The 13,843-nt window shown below is 43.2% G+C and overlaps 1 long non-coding RNA gene across 2 annotated transcripts; it reads right to left on the bottom strand.

Moving 5' to 3' along the window:
* Window positions 1-6,425: 6,425 nt before the first annotated feature.
* On the bottom strand, window positions 6,426-13,843 carry LOC308181861. 2 transcript variants are annotated; one of them, XR_013941604.1, is made up of 3 exons: window positions 12,912-13,834; window positions 12,669-12,761; window positions 6,426-6,880 (listed from the first exon to the last, which is right to left on the bottom strand). It is a non-coding gene; the product is annotated as an uncharacterized lncRNA (long non-coding RNA). The 2 variants fall into 2 exon arrangements; XR_013941603.1 differs by lacking the exon at window positions 6,426-6,880 and adding an exon at window positions 7,030-9,075 and having other exon boundaries at window positions 12,912-13,843.

Below are 13,843 nucleotides of genomic sequence, written 5' to 3'. Positions count from 1 at the left end.
GAACTTGAAGAGACCTCAATGTAAAAGTTGTAAAAAAGGTGTGGGGGAAAAGCCATGATGAATTAGGTCTTTTTGAAAATTCCGATGTTATAAACAAGTGAAATCTGCTTTTTAATCCTCAAACAAAACAAAACAAGCCTACAAAGTTGGAGCGGAGTGCATTTAACATTGACAAAAGAAAATGGAGTGTAAAATTCCTCCTTCTCACCATATTTGTTTAGAAAAGGACTCGGTGAAGCACCGCCCCATGTCAGAGGTAGGAACCCTTTGCTATTAGAACTGAGCTCTCCTCTGCGTCCCAGCCGCCTCTAATTAATCCCTGCCCAATAGCAAGTGCATGGCTGCAGAACGAGTGTTTATTTTCCTTCTTGCTTATTTATTAAAACAAAAGCACAAGACAGAGCGCTTCTACGTGTTGTGAACTCTACAATTGTTAAAGTTTCCGAGAGGTCACAAGGGTCCCAGATAACATTAGCAGCTAAGTGCTATGTTGTCCTTTTGTGTTATCAACAGGAAACATCTTTACCAGCACAGGAACTACAGCTTTGTAATTGGCCTGGCGCAAGAACATGACAGTATTTTCTCATCCTATCAGGACTCGGATATTTTGGGAGCTGGTATATAAAGCACACAGCACACAGTGTCTCTTGGACATTAGGAACAGGTTCATGGCAGAAATCAGTGCGCTTTGCTATTTTAGTAGTTGCTATAGCTGCAGCATGAATGGTTTTTCTTGCCCGGCGTGGTTCGGAGTGATATTTCGTTACAGTTCATATGTATATTTTTATTATTTGAGTGCAGATGGACATACTTAAAGTAATTAACATGGTGATATAAGTCTTGTAAAGAAGCCTTTAGCAAATAAACAGCAAATCCATAAATCATATAAATGGAGGCCTTGTTTAGCTTTCATTAAATGCTCGTGGACTTCTATGGTGCAGGACTGAGCTCTATCCAAGCAAATTTCAGATTTCACTGGATGATAAAATGTTATATTTGGGCTCTGAAATAAGAAGCGTTCATTGTGCTGAATGATCTATGTGTTGAAAGGAACAGCCCTTCTGCTTCATGCAGTTAATGGCAACAAAGTCCAGTAACATCTATAACTAGTATTAGATCAGAGTAAATAGCATTTAAATGGAGCTGTAAAGAGCTGAGCTGGAAGGTGGCCAACATTGCAATTAATATTCTGTACGGAATTACACCACTCTGGTTATAGCAAACCTCATTTAGACTATTTGATAAAGCGGTAGTGGTTTTTTCCATAGCTACTGTCACTGTTTTGTTCCAAAGTAACTGTAACTACTGAAAAGGAGGAATGACAACAACAAAACCCCACCGGGGGTTTTGGGCAATGATAGCCCAAAATTTGTCCTACAAAGTGTATCATGAAGAATTCATGAAGAAGTGGGAGGTTTGTTTTATTCCTTCAGAGTAAACAGTTTGACCTTTACTTCAATAATCCACGGCTGCTTCTTTTGAATTCCCAAAGTCAGATTTTTTAACTTCCACGCTTGCTAGAATTTTTCTTAAATATCTCCTGAGTTCATAAATAGGAGTTATTTCTCTACAGCAAATTCTTTGGTAGAGATGGGGGAAGGTGTCAGTTTGTTATTGGTAAGACCAACTTCTACCATGAGGAAAGTCAGGATTTTGTTTTTCTTTTTATTCTTTAACACCAAGAGAAAAACCTCAGCAGCTTGCAGGCTTGCTTCAGCCCTGGGTCACACGAGCTGCGTTTGGCACAAAGCAGCGTCCCTTGCTGAAGCCAGTCCGTGCTGCGTCTGTCCCAAAACCTCCTGACATCTCTGGGCAAAGCTGAAGCGAGAGCCAGAGAGCTGCAGTGCTCAAAACGCTCTGGATTGCTGCGTACAATTATGTCCCCAAACTTATCTCCGTGCATTATGTCAAATACCAAGAATATCGAGGGCTGATGACAACAGGAGTTATTTCTGAGGGACTGACACACCGCATAGATGGGACATTGTAAGAGCTTTTTTTTCCTGTCTTGCTCACTCTTGCAACATGCTGGTGGAGGTGGCGGGAAAGGAGGGAACATTTTGGTCTTCCTGATTTAAGTAACTGAGCAACTGAGCGCTCCGAGGTAGCAGTGTTGAAGCAGCTTTCTTCTTTCCAAGCAGTGTTTTGTGACAGTATAGCCAGAGGGGTTTAGATTAATGAAGTGATTTTTTTTTTCTTTGTATCAAACACAAGATTATTTTTTTTTATTGGGGTAGGAACATGAAGTCAGCAGAGAAAAGAAAGAGCAGCTGCAATGGTTGGAAGCTACAGCTAGGCAAAGTCAAGTTAGAAAAGACGAGTTTGCTTCCAGCACAGAGTGTGTGTGTTTGCGTGCACGTGTTTGCTGCTGGAAGAGCTGAAGCAGGGGAGAGCTCAGAGCTCCTTGCATGAAGATGGGGCAGCTCCTCCAAAAGATGCACTTTCTCCAAAAGCTGCTGCTGCAGCCCGTGCACAGAGGGGACTCTGAGCAGCATGCTGTGTTAAAGGTGACGCTATACACAACCGCACCAGTCCTTTCCCTCCAAAACTTCAGAGTAATCTTTCCTAGAAGTTTTTTTCCCCTGCTGAGCTCATCAAAGCTCCTGCCCTCGCGACAAGCCGCACACCTCCACACTCTGATTAAATTTCCTGCAGGTGCCATGGGACGTCCCCAGCTGCGAGCGGGGCACCGCGCTGAGTCAACGCGCTGCAGGAGCCTGGTGCCTCCGTGGGCAGCCCACAGCAGGAGCCCGTCTGCTCTCGGGGAACTCTTCACCCACGTTTCCTGCACGAATCCTGGGTGAGAGCAGTGGCTGAGCGAGGGCACGGGGGAGCCGGCAGCGTGGGAAGGCAGGGTGGCCCAGGAGATGCCCCGTTGGGCAGCTGGTACACAAATTGTGCTGTTTTCCCCCACGCCGTGCACATACACACACCACTGCTGGAAGTGCCGCCTCTTTTTTGGCCTGAGTACCAGGTGTTTTCCCCTTTCCCCCTCCAGGATATCAGTCACCCTGCACTTTGCCATGTGGGTCAGAAGCCGTTGGCTTTGTGCTTGCATGGGGGATCCCAGCCTCATGTCTCCTGGCTCCCGACCATCTCCTCTCCCCACACCCACAAAGCATGTGAGAAAATAAATATTGCAGCTGCTTTTCCCTGCATCCACAGCACATTTCTGAAGGGAGGCTCTCCGCATGCCTTGTTATGGTCTAACATTTCATCTTGCCCCATGCAGGATCCCATCAGCCATGCGATGACAGCCTCCGATTCAGAGCCATTAAAATGCTCCTTCATCAGAACAAAGGTTTCGAGACCATCTCGTGAATGCGGGGCCATCTCGGGGCACAGGAGAAATTAGCAGGTTGTCGGTCGCAACAAATTTCCTCCATGAGCTTGCCCACAGCGGTGTGAGCTCTGCTCTCCAAGTCTGCCAGGCGTGCAGCAGAGGTTATCTGCAGAGCAGGGTGCTGCACCACACACGGTCCTACAAAACAGACCTTGAAGGACTCGGGACAAATCTGCTGGAGCTTTGGGAACAGGCATGACCGAGCTGTGTTGAACAAGGGCCAGCATTTTGGTGGAGCCTGACAAAAATGGTTGCTGTTAACCAGGAGGAGCAGTGCGGTGTCAGGGCTTTCTACGAAGGAAGCGCGAGCACGAGCGCCGGCTGCGCTTTGCTCATGAGAAGGGTGAGGCATCCTATTTAGATTTAGCAAACCAAGCCTTCTGCAGGGCTTTGTGAGGCTGCAAAGCACAACGTTTGTAGCACCCTGACTGTGGTAAGGTGTCTGGGGCTGCAATTCTTCGCTTCTTGTTTTGGGGAGTGGCTCCGTCGCTGCCTTTATCTTGGTCTACAACAAGGGAAGGCCGCTCATAGCTGATACCCAGGGCCTACAGAGCATCAGAGCAATAAATTGGAAAAGCTCCTTAGAGAAAGGCAGAGAAGAATTGTTGCTATTGGTGTGGTTGAAAGTGAAAAGGCTGAAGCAGCCTTTGGCCCACATGGGGAGGGGACCATCTTCTTGTTTTTCTGATACTCTTGAAAAGAAACAAACAGCTGCTCTAATTTTCTGCAGTAACCAGTACAGTGGCTTCGGCAGGGCTTGGTGGTGGGGCTGCTGCTGCAGCAGGCACGGTGCTGCACGAAGCTGAGCTGAACCCAGGTCTTGTGGCCATCAGCGGCACCGCTCAGAAATAGCAGCGGGACAACAGCACGCAGGAAGAGTGGCTGGGGCACAGTGCTGGGGAAATGTCCTGAGTATTAATTTAAAAATATAGTAAAAATACAAAAACCAGCTTGTTTTAAAGCTGGATTGCCTTTTTAGCCATCATTAGAACGAAAGCAATTGGACACCTATTGATTCCCATTCCCATACTGGGGCGTTTATCTTCAATTTGCACTACCAAAGAGCCAAGGCAGAGTGCTAAGGACGAGCAAACCTTTTCTATTATTCTGTATAAATATTGAGGTCCTCTGTAGAAATCACCTTTGGGCGAAACAGATTATTTTGACTTTGGACAACATCATTCACGAAATGCCGCGCCACAAGTTTGGTCTGAAGGAAACCACACACGATTTGACTCCTTTTATCTTGTATCAGCGGCGGAGAGCTCGGTGCGGTTACAGTTCTCCTCATTTCTGAGAAGAGAGGATCATATTTAATCATTGTGTCAGTTGGCACAAACACTGTGTTTGTAGTGAAATGCTAAAAAACAGCACATTTATCTTTCCCTTGATCAAGATTTGTACGATAGAAGCTCTTAACGTTAAAACTCATCAGTAATGAAACTTTTGAAGGGCTCAGCTACCCAGCTTGTTTACTGTAACATATTGTAAAGAATGGTCTGACCTCTCTTGCCTAATATAACAAATACAATATTAGTAATCTCCACCCAAGGGCATTCGTTCCCTGACAGACTTCTGCTTTGGCTCTAAGATATTATTCCTGGACCTTTTTTTTTTTCTTTTTTTTTTTCTTTTTTTTTTCAGGGGGGAGAGTGACAGGGGACTATCTTGCTTCACTGAGCAGCACATTTCAAAATACAAAGTGCCTGCAGGGGTTGCCTCATAGCATGTCCTTATCAGCTGCAGAAATGGAGAAGCCAAGAGTCCTCTGGAGGGAGAGAGAGATTTTGGAGCCCGGGGAGAGCACTGTGATTCCTCCTCTGACCCAAACGAGAAGGCCAGAGGATTTCACCCACCATTTCCTGAAGCGAGCCCATCACGTCTGTTTGGAGCATTGCAAATCTCAGCAAGCTGCTATTTCATACAGTGATGTTACATCACCCAGCACTTGAACCGTCCTAGTATTGGCGTGCTCTGATTCATATTATTTTACTGGTACTGTGGTATCAAGAAGTCCCAAGCATAGAAAAACCTCCTCTATGCCATGAAGTGAAAGAACACCAAGGAGAAAAGGCAATCTTTGCCCTAAAGACCTTGGTTATCATTCGCTTCTAAATCTATCTGGGTTTAATCTCTTTTGTAGCACGCATTTCTGTACTACGCCTGCCTTGCTCAGAAGTGGCAGCAGCAGCCAAGAGCTCAAGGAGGAGACAGACAATGGCACCAGTGAAATGGCACTCAAAGCCACTCCAGTTTGCACTGTGTCAGCTCAGCCTCCCCGTCAGGTACTCTACAACAGCTCACGTTTTGCGGGACCATTGCTTTCGTGGAGGTTTGAGTTTCGGTGGTTTCTAACGACTTGTTCAGTTGCTACCGAACTGTGGAGGAGTTGAAAACTCAGCTGTGCTCCTGGCAAAACCCAAGCCAAACAGGTAAATGAAATGCCAGTACACAAGGCAGTGCTTAGCCTGCACCATGTCCCTAGAATGACTCTTTACATCCCTGAAACTGCCTCTTTTCCTCCCGCTGCCAATATCCCATTGCTTCCCTGGCTCCAGTTGCTCCCTGAAGGCGTATGGCTGTGCTCTGCAGAATTGTCCCTTTGCAGAAACAGCTGGGATGAAAAACTGAGTTTGCTCTTCTGCTGCCACAAGCCCATTTACTTGGGAAATGCTGCTGCATGGGCAAAGGCACAGTGGCACGACGCAAAAGGCATCTAAGAGCTGTGTACAGCTTCAGCCCATTCACCTCACAGTCCACTGCCACACACGATTCGATTCGGAGCAACAAGGGTTTTGTTTGTTTGCTTTTTCTCCCCAAAATACATTGAAACATTTAACTCCAAAAAAAAAAATGATGCTATAGGTAAATATCTTCTTTTGCACAGACATCTCTATCTATAAACTCAAGAGCCCTTCTCCTATTGTAGCCTTCCACTAATGCACCTCTCAGATAAAATCCTCGTTTTTGTATATATATATATGTGTATGTATACATGCAAATATATGCTTATATATAGATGTTTTATATATGGTATATATACAAATAAATATATAATTTAATCAGAATGCAATGAGAACTATATTTGCTTTAAAAATGAAGGACCAATAGAAGACAAGTTATTATATTGTAAGCTTCTATGAAGGACCCAGTAGAAGACAACTTATTACATTATAAGCTTCTATCACTCAGGAAACTGGACCTCCCTTAATATTAACAATTCCAGCACTTTGTCCTTATTGTCCATGACAGATTTTTTTTTAAGGAAAAGCATCAAGAACTGACTGAAAAAAAAATCCCAGCCTGACGCCAACACAGGCAGCTTTTTCACTGACTGCTCACGAGGAGGGAAACAACTTTCATTTACTTGGCGGCCGAGACAGAGCAGGTGTGCAGAGAGCTGGAACTGAGCCTCATGGCTTGGCCTTCAGGGAAATGGGAACCAGAGATGTGCACGTATCTTGCTTGTACAGGCTGGATGGTATTTTATTGTAACCAGGAAGCTTTTCTCTCTCCAGAGGCCGGCCTCTCTCCCATCTCGATGTACCAAGAAAGAAATCAAATGTCCCGTTAGAATAAATGGAGAGCTAATGCTCATCTGCTTGATTTAGTACTTTGATACTACATTGATTGGACCCAGATACAAACCCTAAAGACAAAGTCAAACATCGTGCAACATTAAAATGCTTTCTTTCATCTGTCATCCTGGACTGAAGTATTCTAAGCATCTCAGGAAGGCTTCTTCAGACATGGCCATTTGATCTGATTGCCAAAGGAGCATCTACAAACCTAGATAAATCTACCCCACAAAAGGTCATTTCTGTGCCATAGGCCCCAGGCTGGGAACCCAGGAAAAGGGCAGCTTGAGAATATGTTGGCCAAAAGAAAGAAAGAAATAAAGAAAAGAAAAACAAGACTTGAGGTGAGAGACGGGGGGAGGACCAAACACATTTCTTCAAGTTTTTCTGCAGGTGGCTTCAGTTTCAAAACCACTTGTGTCCTTCACTACAGAGTGTGTGGCTGTCCACAGCCCCTTGAGGTTTACTGATCTACTGTTAAGCTGCTGAAGCTAATAGCACAGTGCTTTGTACACACAGCCGCCAAGAGAGCTGACAGCTCAGAGGCCTGCAAAGCAGCCTGGGTGGATTCAATTACGGCTTCGAGATGAGCAAGTAGAGCAACAACAAAGGACAGTAGCTTCAGCCTTTGAAATGCCAGCTTAGAGCATGAAGGCAGTGAAAAATAATACTTTGTTAACTTCTTGTGTAGGAAAAAAAGCAGAACACTTCCTTTAATGACACATTAGCTGACAGTGGTGCTTTTATGACGCTTTCGTAGTCACTGATGAATCACTGGATGGAAATGCGAGGACAGACTGTTCCTATCTAAAGGTTGCTGTCCTGGTGGTTCACTGTCACCTGCAACAAGGTGCTGCTCCTCCTCCTGCTTCGATGACCCAACATCGTCATCAGAAATTCAGCTGGTCCAAGCTTTTTGCGGGTCTGATTAGCCCGAGATCACCTCCGAGCACTCGGAGGTTTGCGTGTCACCAGCAGAGCCACAGCCAAAGGCAGCTCGCCAACGTCACTGCCGGCATCTCGGCCGTGTCACTGCCACCACAGCTCGTGCTTCCCACCACAGCAAGCCAAGGTGTCTCTGGAGGTTATCGGGCTTTTCTTCCATTGTATTCCCTCCTAATGCAGTTCACATGTTTAGACATTTCCTTTCACAGGCAACCGTTCTTTCCAAATTCCTTACATTTTAGATTATATATCCTTGTTTTTGATCTGTTGCATTAAAAAATGCTTTCATTTGAAGCTTAATAGTGAGGGCTCAGTGCATCTGCCAGAGTTCCTGGCACAGCTAGCGTCCTGCAGGAGCAATTACTTTCCAGTGAGTCTCCAAAATTGCTTATTTACTTTCACTTGTATGCCAAAAATACTTTAAAATCAGGACAGTTTTTTCCAGTTACACAATCACCAGAAATATCTTGAATCCATACGCTTCCACTGTGGTTCAATAGTTAATCTGAAAATAGTCAAAACAATTTATAAAGTATGCAAAAAGTGTTCTGTCCCAGGATGAAGGCTTCTGAAGCACAGCTCCATGTGGTCAAGTCAACGAACGCTACAAAGCAAATTCAGTTCCCCCCTCCCCGTTATAACAACACAGGGGAAAAGAGACGGCAAACGCTACGGCAGCCAGGCTCTGCTGCTCTTCGGCAGCTTCCTGAGTGGAATTATCGCAGCCAACCACTTCTAGAAAGCCCTTTCATGTCTATTCATGTTGGGTTTATTTACTACTCTTGGCAAAACAAAATGACATTTGATTTCTGACAAGAAGAGAGATTTAGGATTTTTTTCCATTGGTGCTTTTCAATAAATTATAGTTAATTAAGAACATTAGTGAGCAACAGTAGCTGCTCCTACCCCTTTTGATTTACCAAAAGCACTAATAAAATGTAGTTTTCGGCTCTTCTGGTTTAAGAATCAGAGTCTGTCTCCTCCCTGTCCTGGGGGCACAGGTAAGGAAGTGTGCTACACCCACAACACCCATCTTCTGAAGCATCTTCTCAAAGGACTTTTTGCAAATTGAGGGCACCACCACTTGTTTTCCTTACTCATGCATATTTTAAATTCCCTTTTAAGTTTCAACGGTTTGCATGGGTGTAATTCAGAGCAGACTGGGGCCTTACATATTTTGCATACCAACTAGTTATGTGAGTCCAATTTCTGAAAAAAAAAAAAGATTATATGAGCATTATGATGCAGTTGAGGAGTAACCGGCTGGAGAAAAAATTACAAGAAAACCAGAAGGATTTACTTTTTAATTTTAAGCGCATGTTCACAAATGAAAGCAAGCATTGTGTCCATCAACAATGGCCGGAATGGAATCAGTCTTTCTTCAAACCTACTGAAGAACCATGGTCTTAATTTGTAGGTTTAAGTTACTAGCACTCTTTTTTTTTATATATATATATATATAAGGCATCCAGACTTTAAATGATATTGCAAAAGTAGAAATAGCATGATAAACCTTCAAAGCTGAAATAAAAAAGAACCTGTGTTTTAACTTAGCGTTGAGTATTTATACAGCCGGCACCATTTAGTCCGGCATGTTTGAGTGAGTGCAAGTCTGTGGTTGCAGTTGTGTATAAAAATATTGTAGCCTGCTCCTGCTTTAGGAACTAAACTTCAGTTCCCAATAGCTCCCTCTGTAATTCTCTTTCCAAATAAAAGGAAGAACTATTCCTGGCTCGTAACGGTGTATTTCTGTGGCTTCTTGAACTATAATGAAGGCAGTCTGGAATGTTAAAAATTACATGCTCAATGCCAGTTCTTAACCCAGGGTAATTTAGGCTTTAAATGTTTTGAAGTTTACATTTTGAGTCTGTTATTGTACAACTTCTTAATTAAAATGTTGCTATAGTCCAGATCACTAATGCTTCTTGCTCAGAGATCCATTAACATCTATCTTAAAACCACTACTTAGGGAGTTCGATAATTTTGGTATTGAGGGCTAAGGCCATCTGCTTGGAAAATTATTTGGTTTTTATTTGGCTGCTTCTAATTGTAGAAATTCAAAGACATCTTTGATATCCACTGGACTCCAACAACAGAAACATCACTTCTCTTTCAGTAAATGCTTCAGTGCTTGTCTTTACTGTAGACTAAATCTTGGTGCAGTTCAGGAAATAATCATCCAAGCTTGTCACTGATGAATCAGGTTTGGATATTCCCCTGTGCACTATAGGGAAAATATTTATCATTGATGCTCTTTATCATCTATGTGTTTTCCCGTTGAAATGCTGCTAAAAGATCAGAAAAATGTGCCAACCTCACTTGGGGCTTCTGATGTCATCAAAACACAACAATAGCTATTGTTCAGACTAATATTGTCCTGGACTCTTCTTGTTATGACCTGTAGCAGAGTCATCAGACTAGCCTCGAAATATACTTTCATATGTACATCCTATGTACAAAGAAGTGTGACTGTAACCTGACTTTAAGCCGCAGCTTAAGTTAAAAATCCTCTCATTTGACATGTAAACGGAGGGAATTTAGATCAGTATCAGTGACAGATAAAAAAACCTGAATGTTGACATCACAAGGATTTTTTTTCGTTCTTTTGGTGGGGGGTGTCAGAACTGGACCAGGTTTTGAAAGAGATTCCCTGAAGGATTTCTCAGCCCAGACCCAGAAATATCCACCAGCTGTAGGAATAACCCAGCAGGACAGCAATGGCTTGGTGATAATTCTGAATATTGAGGGGGAAGTCAGAGCTTTCCAGCTGAAAAGACCCGTGTGCTTTCTCGTACCAAATAACGTGGTAATTATTTAATTATTTTCAGCCCAGGTTTAGGTTCCTCTTTGGCCTGAGGCACTTGAGTACACATTGTGCGCATATATGTGTGTGTGCATTTACATAACATACTTTTCTCCAGGGCAATGTTTTAGTCCCAAGGCTTTGGCCATTTGACAGTGGTAGGCTCTTACATCTTCCACCTGAAGCACGTCTGCTTTGTCTGACAGCTCATTACCTATGGGACCATTACCTCAAACCTATGGGACCCCACAGTGGAAGGACCCTAAAATGTGAGACAAGACACAGACACTGCAGTCCAGGAAAGCAGCTTGTTAACAGCAGAGGACACCCTGTCCACCCTGAGCCTGCATAATGCACAATTACACAGTTATTATCCTATTTACATTTACTAATTATTGTGCCATAATAACACCTTCCAGGGAGCATCCTTCGGATTCTCACAACTCCCTCCGTGCACTGTAATGTCCACTAAGAGCCTAGGACAAACCTCGGGGCTGCTCTAGCAAACACAGTTCTTTCCTGTCACAGACCTCAAGCCCTCAGTCGGTCAGTTGAAAGGTATGCTAAAAAATACAGTTGACCTCTTTAACCTCTTTATATGGAGTTTCAGACCTTGACTTTTATCACCCTACACTTTGGTATGATGTACTGAAGACACATCAGATTAAGCACTCTCTTCGCACCAGCCACATGCTTTTATCCACAGCACATCTCCGAACAGGACATGGTATCTGACCCTTCAGCTCCATGCCTTATTTTTAGCTCTGAATTTTGTTTTTCAGGTGTAAGTAGAATGAAGTGTTATTATTTCCACATAATCAAGGCAAAAACAGTTTCACTTTCTTTGAAGCTTTTTATCTCCCTACAACTGGATTTGAATCTCTGACTTCATCACCACAACCCCAGAGCCATAACCACAAGGCCACATGGTCCCAGAGCTGTTTTTGGAGGTGGTAGAGATGTGAGTTATTTTAGAAGCTGCTAGCTATAAATTTCAGTTATATTTGAAGGAGGGTAACTTAGCTTTGAAAGTCCTTGGTGAGTCTGTCCTTCAGAGACTAGTGGGCAATTACTGAGGCCACTGGCACGAGCTCGAATGGAAGGCTGTCCTGCAGTTTCTACCATAAACCATCCAGTACAAACAAACAGCAATTGTGAACAACAGTTAAACTAATTGTCCTTGTTGGTATTACTATCCCAAGACGGGTTGTGACGCAGAAAGTCAATCTGCACAAAGTCAGTTTTTCATTACAGTGAACTCCAAATAGCATCAAAACAAGTCAATTTTAGACCGCTTGACTACGCTTGATAAATGCAACCCAAACACCTTGATTCTGTTTTAAAAAGCCTTCACCCTGACCCTTCAGTTCATGATGCATTTTTGCACTCTTGGTTTCCTGCCTGAAAATAAATGTGAATCTGCCATTGCACACAACTTTTTCCATAAACTACACAGAGAGGTAGGGTGGAAAATGCTATGAGCTCTGATTATAACTGCAAAAACTGCATTTGCAAAGTAAAGATCATTTGCCATAATGATATCCTGAATTTGAAAGGCTTGCTTGCCAGGATTCATCCAAAGGAGGTTGCCCCTGGCACACCCAAAGCCCAGTTGTTGACATAAGATAAAAGCTCTAAACAAGCAAAGAATGAACAACAGAATGAGTTGCTAAAACTACAAAACATGGGATTCATCTTTCACATTTTAAAACTGTTTACATTTTTCTTGTTTCACAGCAGTAATTTTCAACTGCAAAAGTTAACCACATCTGTGTGAAATGTAGATAACTTTGGGAGTGAAATGATTTCAATCAGAATAAGGGTCATCTGAGAGATGGTGGTAGTTACTCATTCAAGATCGTGCTTGATACCTCCAGCTCCCAGTTCAGTATTTCATTGTCACAGATAGAGCAAACCACAGCTGCTCGAGCAGTGTTATCGATATCAATAACATAGAAACTAATTTTACTCTCTTCCTTGTGCTATACCTGATTCTTACCATTGGAGATGCCCTCACACAATAGACAAGGTCCAAGGGAAAAGCACATGGCAAAAATGCTGCTGGCTTTCAAAAATACCAGAGATGATTAACCTAGAAAAAATATATATATATATATTTATAAGGCATAACCTAGTGATTTAGGGGAGTGAATGAGGATAATGAAGGACTGAAGAGAGCCCTTTAAAAAGGAAAAAGAAAAAAAAGGAGTTCCTCAAATCTGTGGAGCTGGAATAGTATTACCTGCAATTGCCTTTAGCTGTCCAAAAACTGGCCATATCATCCCAGGGTGGAATGAATTATCTCTCACTTTCTCCTTTAAGCACAGAGTCTTTCAGTTCCTTCTCCTACATGCCCGGGCTGTGAATGTTTAAAATGGGGAGAATAAATGCACATCACTGCCCAGCTAGGGCAGCGCAGGGCAATCATCCCATGCCAGTGAACCTGCTCCTGCAATGATCGTGTTTGTGCCTCCAGCGTCTCAATAAATACTTGGTCTAGAGAGGCCAGGTAGATGGTACAGATGGTTCTTGTTCACGCCTAGGGTGCGCAAATAATCCTTAAGGTGCTGATGACTCAGATAATGATGAGACTACTGGAAATGCTCCTAGAAAATTAGAAAATCACTTAGCTCCACTGTCCTGGAGTTATCCACAATTCCAGGTCATTCTTACCGACAGACATGAGAAGTGGTTTGATGGTAAGATTTCTTAGCATGTTGTAAAATGTAAACTCAGGAGAAAATAGCATTCTCGGTGTTGAAGGTCACATCTATTTTGATACATGGAAGCATTTTTGGAAGCAGCAGTCCCTTTGGAATTGCAGTGAAAAGTCCCAAGAAAAAAATAAACCATGGAAGACTAACGTTATGCCTGAAACACGTGGGCAAAGGCACCGATAAAGTGCAACTGACCTCTTCTGCTGTCTCTCAGGAAATCAGAAGTCAGTTGTGCCTGCTATAACTATTATTTAATAGTTGTGGAATGGCAGCGGTTGGAGACCTGCACTCAGCGCTGGACACAGGCCTTTTACTGAAGAGCTCACAACGGCCATTTTGTCCTGGTTTCCAGGAAGGAAAGGTTGTTCCTGGAGCCTAAGAAAACCGTCACAAAAAATCTCGAAGGAAAAACTAAAAACAAACAAACAAACAAACAAACAAGGAAAACATTTCACTA

Source organism: Anser brachyrhynchus, assembly GCF_964034855.1.
Source record: "Anser brachyrhynchus genome assembly, chromosome: 23".
NCBI lineage: Eukaryota > Metazoa > Chordata > Aves > Anseriformes > Anatidae > Anser > Anser brachyrhynchus.
The sequence above is the reverse complement of the archived record's forward strand: the minus strand, read 5'-3'. Positions and strand labels throughout refer to the sequence as shown.